Below are 11218 nucleotides of genomic sequence, written 5' to 3' on the forward strand. Positions count from 1 at the left end.
CTCAAAATAAAAAAAATAAAAAGGTCTGGCGTTGTAGCTCAGTGCTAATGCATCCCTGGGTTCAATTCCCAGTAGATCCCTCCCCACTAAAGTTCTCATTTCCTGAGAATCCTTCTGAATTTAAAATGTATAAGCCAATGACATGAAGTTTATCATTGCCCCAAGATTCTACTCTAAGAGCACTGGCACTGGGAGTAAAACCACTAGAAAATCCTGCTCTACCACTTTTCATTTATAGGACCTCAGACAAATTAATTAAATAGGATGCTGGTGAGGAATTGAATGAGATAGAGCAGCTAATGCCCAGGGCATCCAGGAAGGGCCCAGGGAAGATGTTGAGTTGTTGTGACAATCATGATTATTTTGCATTTGGATCCTGATTCTGAGAAATGAGGAATGCTTGCAAGAAGATGTAGTAATGACTCAATGGAAGTATATATAGAAAAGGGAATACACACACACACACACACACACACACACACACACACAAACACAGATACATAATAATGTTCTCAAGAATTGAGAAGTAGAAAAATGGAAGATGGGAAATAAGGAAGAAAATTAAAGTTATTACAGGAGAAATAGAATTATAAGGCAGAATTTTAAAAATGGGGGGGGGAGGTAAGGGCAGAAATAAATAAAAATCTAAGAGGAGGGTTTGAATTTCTAATCCTGTTCCTTTTCTTTGAACTTCTATTCAAATCCCTTTTCTGCTTCTCATCTCTGTCTGCACTATATGACCCAATTTTAGCCCAGCTTCAATGTGTAGCAGTCCCGAGGTAGAAATGACTAGGAAAAAAAAAGAAAGTTCCTTCTTAGCTATGAAGAATGAAAAATGTTAAAATGCAAATTTGATATTAAAAAAAAAAAAAAGAAAGCAAGACTATACCCACACTTCACTGTAGCAAATTCTCAGGCAGAAGTGGAAGCCAGCAAGTAACCCCCTGAGGTGTGCTAGCATAATATAAGTGTTTCAGGTTTGCTGGATGACAGATAAACAGCTAGCCCTTTTACTACTGAATGAATCTCTTTTTCTTATCTTTTTTTTTTCCCCCAGGGCAGAAAATGTCTGTGGTAGAATCAGTCCTCAAGAAAAATTGAATTGAGGGCTGGGGCTGAAGCTCAGTGGCAGAGGGCTTGCCTTGCACATGGAAGCACTGGGTTCAATCCTCAGCACCACATAAAAAGATACACAAATAAAATAAAAGCATGCTGTCCATCGACAACTACCCCCCCCAATTTTATTTTTAAAAGAAAGATTGAATTATCTGTTAGCTTTTTGTGTTGGTCCAGAAATAATTATTGCCATATCCACGTCCTATAGATTATGTTCAAAAACTACAGATACTCACTTATTCTGTCTTTATACTATGGGGAACTAATTGGAACCAGAGTTAGCTTCACTAAGTCATACTTATTTTAAAAGTCAGGCTTAGAAGGGAAGAAAAAGTCAAAGAAATTGACCAAAAAAAAGATGAAATGGTCAGTCCTCTGTTTAAGAAAACACAGATTCAGATAAAGTGCTCCATGGGTCTCAACCTCACCTTCTATTGCATATAAATTCATTTCACAATATTCCATTTTTTAAGCTGGATCTTTTCAACAGGGGATGGCAATTTATTTGTTTTCTATTGAACCTCGCCAACTGGATACTGAAGCGAGGATGGCATATTTAGATGCCCTTAAACTTTCAGATTCACCTTTAAAACGTGCCAAAGTAATGTCATGTTCAGGGTAAATGTTGTTCAGTTTTTACTAGACCAGGACGTGAAATGAATGTCTCAGAGGTGAAATGACATTAAAGGCTTTACAGTAAAACAGAATCCAACCCCTATTGATTCATTTGAGTTCAAATCAGATTCCAATTATCTGACAGATGTGAAATCACAAACAAAAGGAAAAACAAATCAGATGATTCCTGAGTGTGTATGTGTCTAAAAGAGTACCTAAGCCCTTACAGAGGAAAAACAAACCTGTCAAATTCAACCCAGTGTGTTTTCATAAGCACTTATGCAGTGTAGTGGCTTTTCCTTCAATATTAGAATTGGTGAGAGAATTAAAGTTAAAAGACATAGAAGATGCTATCTATCCTTAAGAGCTTATTAGGCTCAGATAGCTGGAGAAAGGAGACACACCCTAAGAAAGAACTAAATGATAATTCTAAGAAAATGCATAATTAAATAGAAGAGGGTAGTTCCGGTGATATATACAGAAATCCTGATATATAAAAGATAAAAAGACATTTAAATGGTAGGGATTGCTAGAGTTGATCCTCATCTACTTTCATCTCCTTTTAGGTACATGAGGGTATAATACCTAGAGAGGTATTATACCTTAAATTTAGGCAGAATTGTGGGCAAAAGGCAAGTGAATATCTTCTGAGCTAAAGCAAGACAGTGTTCTCTTACATAGAGGCTGTGTCAAGATGGCAAAACTGTAAGGTGAAATAGCCTCTATCACTGAGTCATTCGCAGAGAAAATTTACCAGCAGTAATAAACTGTCAAATCCCTGAATCCTGGGGCTGTTTGTTACTATGGTATGAATCTATCCTGTCCTGACTACCATATGTATACCAAAGCAGAGAAGACCTGGAAGAAGAAATTCTGAACATTATTTTAGGATCTCCTCAATAAATTTACTTCAGTCTCTCCCCGCCACCTTGGCTGGACATATTCCAACTCTCTGCCCTAACTGCCTCTTGTAGCTCTCATATTCTACGACCTACAACTCTCATATCTCTGTTAAAATCTTCAGGCAGGGTTTTCTGACACAAAAGAAAAAAAAATCAACTTCTTGGGGTAGAGTCCAAGACCATTGTGACCTGGCTCTTTTTGCAAGTGTGATTTTTGCCCACAAATTCTTGTTCCTGCTGCCAGCACCCTCATCAAGCCAAATTCTGTCCCACTGCCATGAATTACTATACACTCTTCTTTCTGGAATGGTCTCCCCTCCTTTTCTTCCTGGTGAATGCCTAATCAACTGGCAAGACTTCCTTCCTCTAGGAGGCCATCATTTCCTCTCTCCTCCCTGGGTACTTTGTGCATTTTGTTATCATACCCTGATTCTTCAGATCTCTGTCTTCTTGTCTATCTCCTCCTACTAGATGGTAAGTTGTTCAAGACAGGGATTGATTCACTTTTATTTCCTCTACATTACCTACTACAGTATCTGACAAGCAGTTGGCATCCGCAAAAATAATGAATGAACAAGGGAAGGAAGGAAAATGTGCATGGATGTGTTCATAACAGCATTAGGCAGAGGACAGTAGCAGAGTAGAGGTTTGCTGGGTAGTGTAAAACCTAATTTTAAATAGCTAGGATGGTGTCAAATTATAGAGTAGGAATTCTTCATTTGATCCAAAAGGTGAGAGGGAGTCATTATAACTTCTTGTGCAGAGAAACTATGTAAGTTTTGTTCAGTGTCATAACATCTTGTGCCTTGAATGACAGCTATGTTTGTGCCAATCTTATTCCCCCTCTGACTGTAAAGCTCCTTGAAAATAGGGTCTGTGTTTTAATCATTTTTGTATCCCCTATAGCAACAAGCCCAATGTTTGTATAACAGGTGCCAACAAATATTTGCTGAATTTAATTTTATAAAGATTATTCCCTATGCTGAGAGGCTACACAGACCAGCTAGCAGACTATTATGTTATATCCAGTGTCAGATGGGAAATGGATTTAAAGGGAGTAGCAATAATGAAAATTTAGAAATAGAAATCCAAGGCAGTCTAATAGACCAATCAGCAGCTTTCAGAGTTTATGATATAAATTAACATTTTGAGACTTGTGTCCTTGAAAAAAAAATGGTGGCAAATTTAGAACACATGCTGAGAGGGAAAGTTTTTTTCACCCAGGGAATAGATGAATTTTGTTGCTGGATACCTAGCTTCTAAACTGGCAACTGGACAAACAAAAAAAGTTCACCACAGCTACAAACAGCTAGAAATAATAATTGCCATAAGCAAATTTTATCTTCTACTTTGCAATTTGGTTAAATTTTGCTAGATTCATTGATCATTCATTTTATAAGTTACTTATGTCATAAAAGGCAATGTTTTCAAAATTTATTCAATATTTTATTTTAATTTATTATGTTTCACATTGACCTTATTAATTTAATCCCCAAAGTCAAAGATGATGAATGAAATAAAGAAATGATGTGTTTGTTACTGTTTTTGGTTTCCCATATATATCTAGTTATTCACTAGCAGGAAAGGTTTGCAAGAGTCCCTTCTTGTTGATAGACTTTTTAAAAGCCATGGTTGTTACGGATGGAATCCTACAAGCATCTAATTATTTTACTAATCCCCCAAACAGAAAGAACTCCATTTGGAAGCTATACCTGGTTTTACTCTGAGCCCCTTCTTGAGAATACACAAGCATGCACATGCACAAACACACACACACACACACACACACACACACACACTCACATACACACACACAGAGTTAGTGAAATTAATATGCATTTTAAAAATTGAATTAAAAAAAAAAACAGAACATCCCTTTAAAGAGATTGTCCAAAGCCTGAAGCAGAGGGTTTTAGTCTTAAGCCTTCCAAAGTAAAATATGTATTTGTAATAGAATTTGAGGTATATATAATATGTTATCAGAAGTCTAACCATTATGATTGTTACTAATGTATTCTATGTCATTTAATCAATAGCAAATTCACATATTGAGCCAGATTAAATTTTAATAAAGCTTCACACATTTAAATTTCCCTTGAGTAAAAAAACAATACCTGAGAAATTATTATTCCACTGTGAATTTGGAACTCATTTCATGGGACCCTGAAACTTCTAAGCATTTTGAGGTTGACTTGACATGACCTACCTACCCACAAGGTCTAAAGAAAAAATGAAAGAAAAGAAAAAGCACATGCACATGGAAAGGATCATGTGCAGAACAGTTCCGTGGGTAGCCTTCAATGACTCAATTCTCCAACCCTACCCCTGTTTCTTGCTTGTAGTTCTCAAGAAAAACTGCAGAATGTGTAGAAATGTAAAATCTGGACAGATAAGGGGATATCTAGCCAGAACATGCCAAACTTTATTCCATCATTCAACACATGAGCCCCTCATGCCCCAAGGTATAATTGACACAGATTGAGCTGCTTTCCCCCCATCAGAATCCCTCAGTGGTGGTGCATTCAGGAGATTCAAACCTTCTTGGGTAGTTTTCCTGAGCTTTTGGGGTCTGGCCAGCAATGAATCCTTTGATTCTATTATACCTTGCTACCTATCTGTAAGTAATAAACCTGCTTCATGTAATTCAAGTGCATGAATGTTCTGTCTCACTGGACTCTAGACAAGTTGGTAAGCAGGACACAATGAAGCTGCCTCACGCTCTGCCTTATCAGTATATTTGTCTTGACCCATTCATCCACATTCTCAGTTAATCTACACCCATGAATTACAGTACACTCTCCAAAAAAGAATTATCAAATTAATCATTTGAAAGGAAGACAAGTATTCCTTGCAACTTACCCTGCCATGCTTAGACTGCAGGCCTGCCACAGGGAGGGTACAATGTCCATCTCCTTTCTGCAGCAGTCACTGCCTACATGCCAAAATTCATCAGACATGGAAGCTCCCTTCAGATATTAAGGGGAACCACTAACCACTGGCCTGTGTCTATCACTACATCAGTGAAGAATTGTAATAGAGGTAAGGAAGTCGAGGTGTGCATAGCAGGACCAAGGCATTACAGAGGATGCTCAGATTTATCTTTACTTTCTGGGTCACAAGTGGGGAAAAGAAATGTAGTTGCTATTCCTAGTTATGCAAACTCTAGCCATTCTGATAGTTATGGTACCTTGCAGAATTGCTGCTCATTACACATTTAAAAACAGGATGAGATTCCATTAACCCTTTCACTTGGCAACCTTAAAACCCAGTTCTCAGACAATAAACTGGGCTTTATACCTGCTTAAAGTTTAATAGCACGTTTTACATTTATTCTCATTCGAGCCATATCTTGACATGACGTGATTTATGAGTTAGGGAGCACATGTGTTATCAGAATTTAGTTATAAAATGTTCAGAGAGTTCTGGCTTTGTCACCATTGGGGACAGAACATATGCTGGCTTTTCCAACATCTAGTCAAACGGACTGTATGTTAATGGTTAGAGGACAAGGCTCCTCCTCTGGGCACATTAAAAATTATGACACGGTGTGTACTCCAGGCAACAGGACTCGATTACATCATTTCTCAATGGCATTATCTAGAGCTTCCATTGTGTTCATTTCTTTGTTTTTGGACTATAAAAGGAAGCCTGCAATTTCTATAGCTATCTATGTAAAACCCCAAAATCTATAAATAAAAGTTACCTTTTCAGAGCAGAATTGAATGACTGGAAAATAGAAGGAGACATATTGTACACTGTATGCTCTTTATAAGTTTTCAATTTTGTACCATGTACATGTACTACACACAGAGAGATAAAAAGTTAATTTAAAAATAATAAATAAAAGGGGAAAAACCTCACAAACTTTCCTAAGCATAGTGTTTAAAGAAACTCTGTGGTCATAAAACCATGAAGACTTAAAAAAACATAATCCAGTCCTCAAAAAGCAAAGCAATATTCATGGCCAGTTTTGTACAAATGCTTCCAAGACTTTATCTAAAATACTGCACAAGACACTCAGAGTTCTATGTCATCCTTTTATTACGATTACGATTCTGCAGGGAAGATCATTACCTATTTCAACGTTATATAAATTATAAATTTTAAAAAATAGTGTTTTTAAAGAAAAACACATTATTTTTTCCTTCTAATGTAATTCTTGATGAATATTCAGGACTTCACATAAATACTTATTATTTAATTTATCTATTATGATTATCTCATTCTCTTCATTGTGACTCAAGAAGCTTTAGGAATGTGCTTTGCTACATCATTCACTCTTGTGAGTGAGGCTCTAATCACAGAAAGAAGCCACCAGTTTATGATCCTCCTACAACAAAATTAGTGGAAGATGTCAGATCCCTCAATTTTGCTCTGAAAGAAAATTAGCCGGAAGGCCTCTTCTTGTGTGATTTTTCAACTGCAGAGCCAAAAAATTGCTGAAAAATAATTATTATAGATTTGAAGGCACCAACTGGGGAAAAGTAAATATATTCTATTTGTTACTCAATGCCCCTCTGCAATAATTACTTTTATTTGTTCATTTTCTGGAGCTGACACAATAGTTTTGTCTTTATCTTTTACAACCAAATACTTTTCAGTAAACAGGAGATAAAAGACCAATAAAACCTTTGTTCTACCTCCCCTCAGCCAACCCCTAAGGCCTATTTTATCTCCAGAGTTGTTATCTGAAGTGAATTACTGATAAGAAAAATTAAAGACCCGGACTGAATGTGTGAGGTAATTGCAGAGTGTTCCTCACACCTTGTTTCCCTACCAATAGTCACCACATTCCTACCAACCTGCTTGTGCACCAAATGAAAGAAAGGTGCCTACTGCAATGGCTCCTAAATTCCTTTTCCAAGGAAAAAAAAAAAAAAAACTCACATAAATAATAAGACTCTGGAAAACCTGTCATACATTTACATTGTACTTATTTGAATTTGCCAACTGTGATGTGACCAGAGAATATTAACTTGTACTTTTAAAGAGACTTCATGTGCAAACAGATTAACTTCAGTTAATTCCATTAACCTGCACAAACTTTATGATGAGCAGTTGGCTCTTTTTCCTAACTCCTTTGCACACAACTGGAATATCTTGCCTTTGGAATATTATTGATAGCATACATTTATGTACAAAGGCATAGACCTAAGTAATTTATATGCATCAAATAATTTCATAGTCACCACAATCCTGGGTTGCATGCGATTATTACCCACATTTTGCAGATGAGGGCAGAGGCACAGACACTTTCTCAAGAGTACACTGCTAGTTAGCATTACTGCCAAGTTCAGAACCCAGGCAGTTTGACTCTAGAGTCAACGTTCTAAACACTACTTTGCAATGAGTATAATTCTCTTAAAGTGACCAGAAATAAAGTACAAAATAATTTCTTTGTTTACTTCAATAAAATTTTTGTGATGTCACTGACATGGGTAGCAAGTAAATATGGATTCTTAATTTATTAATATTTCTCATTTTTAATAAGTTATCTGTTACTCCCCAGAATATGCAAAATCCTATGTCAGATATATGAGGGGAGGTGAGGAGGTATGACAAATAAAGCATGTTTTCAAGCAGTCTAAAATTCCTTGGTCTCTCCTCTTCCTAAAAACGGGTTAAATAAAACAACATTTTAAAACACCACATTTCTAATCATCCTTTAAAGTTAGGATTTTCTAACATCAGTGACCTTTGGTATGGAATGACTCTAGATATGTCACAGGGTCCAATTAACCCTGAAGTAAATCCAGGAAAATCCAGGAGAGAAGAGGTGGTCTCTATCCTCAAAAAGGTGAAGAAAGCCTTGGTCATCTCAAGCACTGGCCTGAGAGGAGATCCAGGGGTCCACTTCCTGACTCCTTGTTCAGATCTCTCTTTTCTTCTAGCCTCAGCCCATTCTCCCAAAGTTAATTGCAGCTTGCATTTCAGTAGATGATCATTTGACCTCTAGGAGGGAATGTGAAGCACCTTATCACAAGGCTGTCTACACATCAGGCAGGCCCTAAAACTCTCCTCCCTCTGTTCTCACAAAAACAGACCTGCAGCAGAAGAGCAAATGTGCCTTCCCTGGGAAAATGTTACTAACTCCTGCTCAAGACAATAGTCGATACTGTCTCTTTGGGGCTTGCTAAGCAATAGAGTGTACTTAAAGAATAACTGCAGCTTCCTAAAGTGTATGACCCATTCCCAAGGAGGAACATGCTGAAGAAGAAACCTGGATAAGCAAACCTACTGCAAAATCCAGATGGAGTAGGGCTTTTGGCTTGTCCTCTTCACACTGGGCCATCATCTCTCCTGCTGAGACAAAGTCGTTTTCAGAGAGTACAAAGTAGACACTTCATGTGGTTGGTTGCTAGGAGCAAGTCATTTCCCATTTATAATCTTGGTTTTTGCTAAACTCTAGAAAGCAAAGTCTCCTGGGATTCTTTGGCAAGGCTCACTGCCTACCCTCCTCCTGACCAGCTTTCCCACTGTTCCAAAGTAGGCACCCGTGGTTTCAGAACCAGCTCCCTGGGGTTGTTTCCATTTATTAACATGGTTTGGACCTAGAAACTAATTAGTGAGTTGTCTTGGATGAGAGTGGTATATAGGATTACATGATATTGTGAACAAAGCATTAGTCTGATCATTTTTTCTATCTGTAGTAATAGGTACCCTTGTATCAGAGATCTGATGACTGTCATCAAGGCAAACAAATCAACCACTTTCATCTCCTAACTCATGTGTAGGAACAAGTTAACAATCTGCTGAAAACAGAAATGTCAGCGAAGGGTTAGAGGCAGAGCCCTAGGCAGGAAGGGTATTTTAAATTTCTATGCTGCACAAAATTCCTCTTTTGCTAACCATGTCTACAAGGTAAAAGGGCCTTCATATATTACTGGAGAAAATAATAGTCATAAAAAGATATTTTTACCTAGGTAAGAAAGGATGTGAAATGTTCTTTGAATGGCAAAAACTTTGAAATGGAGAGGGATATGATTAAATGGAAACTTGTCGGGTGTGCATCAACTAAGGCTCTAAGGAAGGCATGAGATATATATTTGTTTGGTATCTGCATCTCACAGGCTGCCTGGGAAACATTAGGAGAGAGTGGAAACCTCTTCTATTCATCCCAGTTGGATGGGCCTCAGCAGTTTAACAAGGGCACAGTATAAAAATGTAGTACTCCTTGTTAAAAAGCAAGGGTAGGGGGTGTCATTAAAGAAAAAAAATAAAGAGCTTTATTTTCTTTCTTATTTGTTCTTTCCTTCAATTCTCAAATTTTTTTAATTTTCTGTGTCCTAAGAAAAATCTAAAATATTTAATTATTAGCATAAATTTTATCATTCGTCCTTATAGAGTATAATGAAATTTAAATGCAAATCTGAGGATGCTTAACCAGTATGTAAAATTACCAATATGACACAGTATTGCCTAACTTGTACATGTGTATTTATTTCATTCTGACCGGGCGAGTGGAAACACTGCAGGAAATGAACTCAAGTGAAACTAACTCAGCTTACAAATTTTACTTCCTGACCTGTGCACATCTTGCCAACTTTCTATAGAAACAAGTAGGTTCCATAACATGCTAATTATGTACTTGCTTGGAGTCTCCCTGAATTCCCACAAATCACAGTCCACCTGAATCCTGTATTTATGGGACATCTTGAACATGATATGCAAATGATAAGATAATGGGTGAACACATATTTTGCATATCTCACTTCTGCTCATGCAATGCTCTACTTAACAAAACTCTAGTTCAAAGGTAAAATTATGAAGTTTGAGAAGAGTGACAGTATAATATTACACCAAATATCCTAAGCTTCAGGCCCTGTGTGACTGCACAGGTCACACATGAAGCTGGCCTGCACCTCAGACCTCTGGCCACTTGTAGGAAGGCCTAACCCTGAGAGCCATCAGCAAGGCCTTCCAAGGATGGAAGTTTGATGCCAATGAAAAATGTTGTGGTAAGGCTGCAGTAGACAGACTACCCAAGGTGATTACCCTGTAATTACCTGTTTATACTGTTTCCAGGGTTGTTTAATAGAGTGCATAATTATATGAGGTTGCCCTCCTTAAGGAAGCCCCCAGTGTGGCCTAGCTGCTGCCCAGGATACAATCCAGATTTACTGTGAGCTCCTCTTTCCTCTTGGAAATGGAGATAGGCACCTGCTTTGCTCTCTTGTATTCTTAATAGGCTACAACCAAACACCAAGCACAAAGATTTTGGTTAATTGTCCTAAAGCAAAAAGTACACACAAACACACACACACACACACGAAAGTATCAAAACCATAGAAGGTGGCAAAAGATGAATAATACTGTAAGAAAACCGAAGAAGGCAAAACATACCCTAAATACTTAAATCCCCTACAAAAGAAAACAATAAAGCCATCCTGATATGGGCACCGCCAGGGATACACTTCTCTCCTTTTTGGTCTCCGGGATAACAACGGGTTGCAACTAGTTTGAATTAAAGAGCCTGCATCAGTAGCCAACAGCTGGAATTCAGCAACTGTTGTTAATCCACCTTAATTGCTTATTATTCTATCAGTTCTTGTTTGTGCTTTTGTTATTCAAAGTAATTTTCCCTA

The 11218-nt window shown here is 37.5% G+C and overlaps 1 long non-coding RNA gene across 1 annotated transcript; it reads left to right on the forward strand.

Annotated features, from left to right (window-relative positions):
• The first annotated feature begins 1711 nt into the window (after nucleotides 1–1711).
• LOC125619080 lies at nucleotides 1712–11002 on the forward strand. Its single transcript, XR_007350570.1, has 3 exons — nucleotides 1712–1722; nucleotides 8441–8445; nucleotides 10749–11002. It is a non-coding gene; the product is annotated as an uncharacterized LOC125619080 (long non-coding RNA).
• Nucleotides 11003–11218: the final 216 nt, after the last annotated feature.

The sequence above is a fragment of the Marmota marmota genome, unplaced genomic scaffold (assembly GCF_001458135.2).
Source record: "Marmota marmota marmota unplaced genomic scaffold, marMar, whole genome shotgun sequence".
Taxonomy (NCBI): Eukaryota; Metazoa; Chordata; class Mammalia; order Rodentia; family Sciuridae; genus Marmota; species Marmota marmota.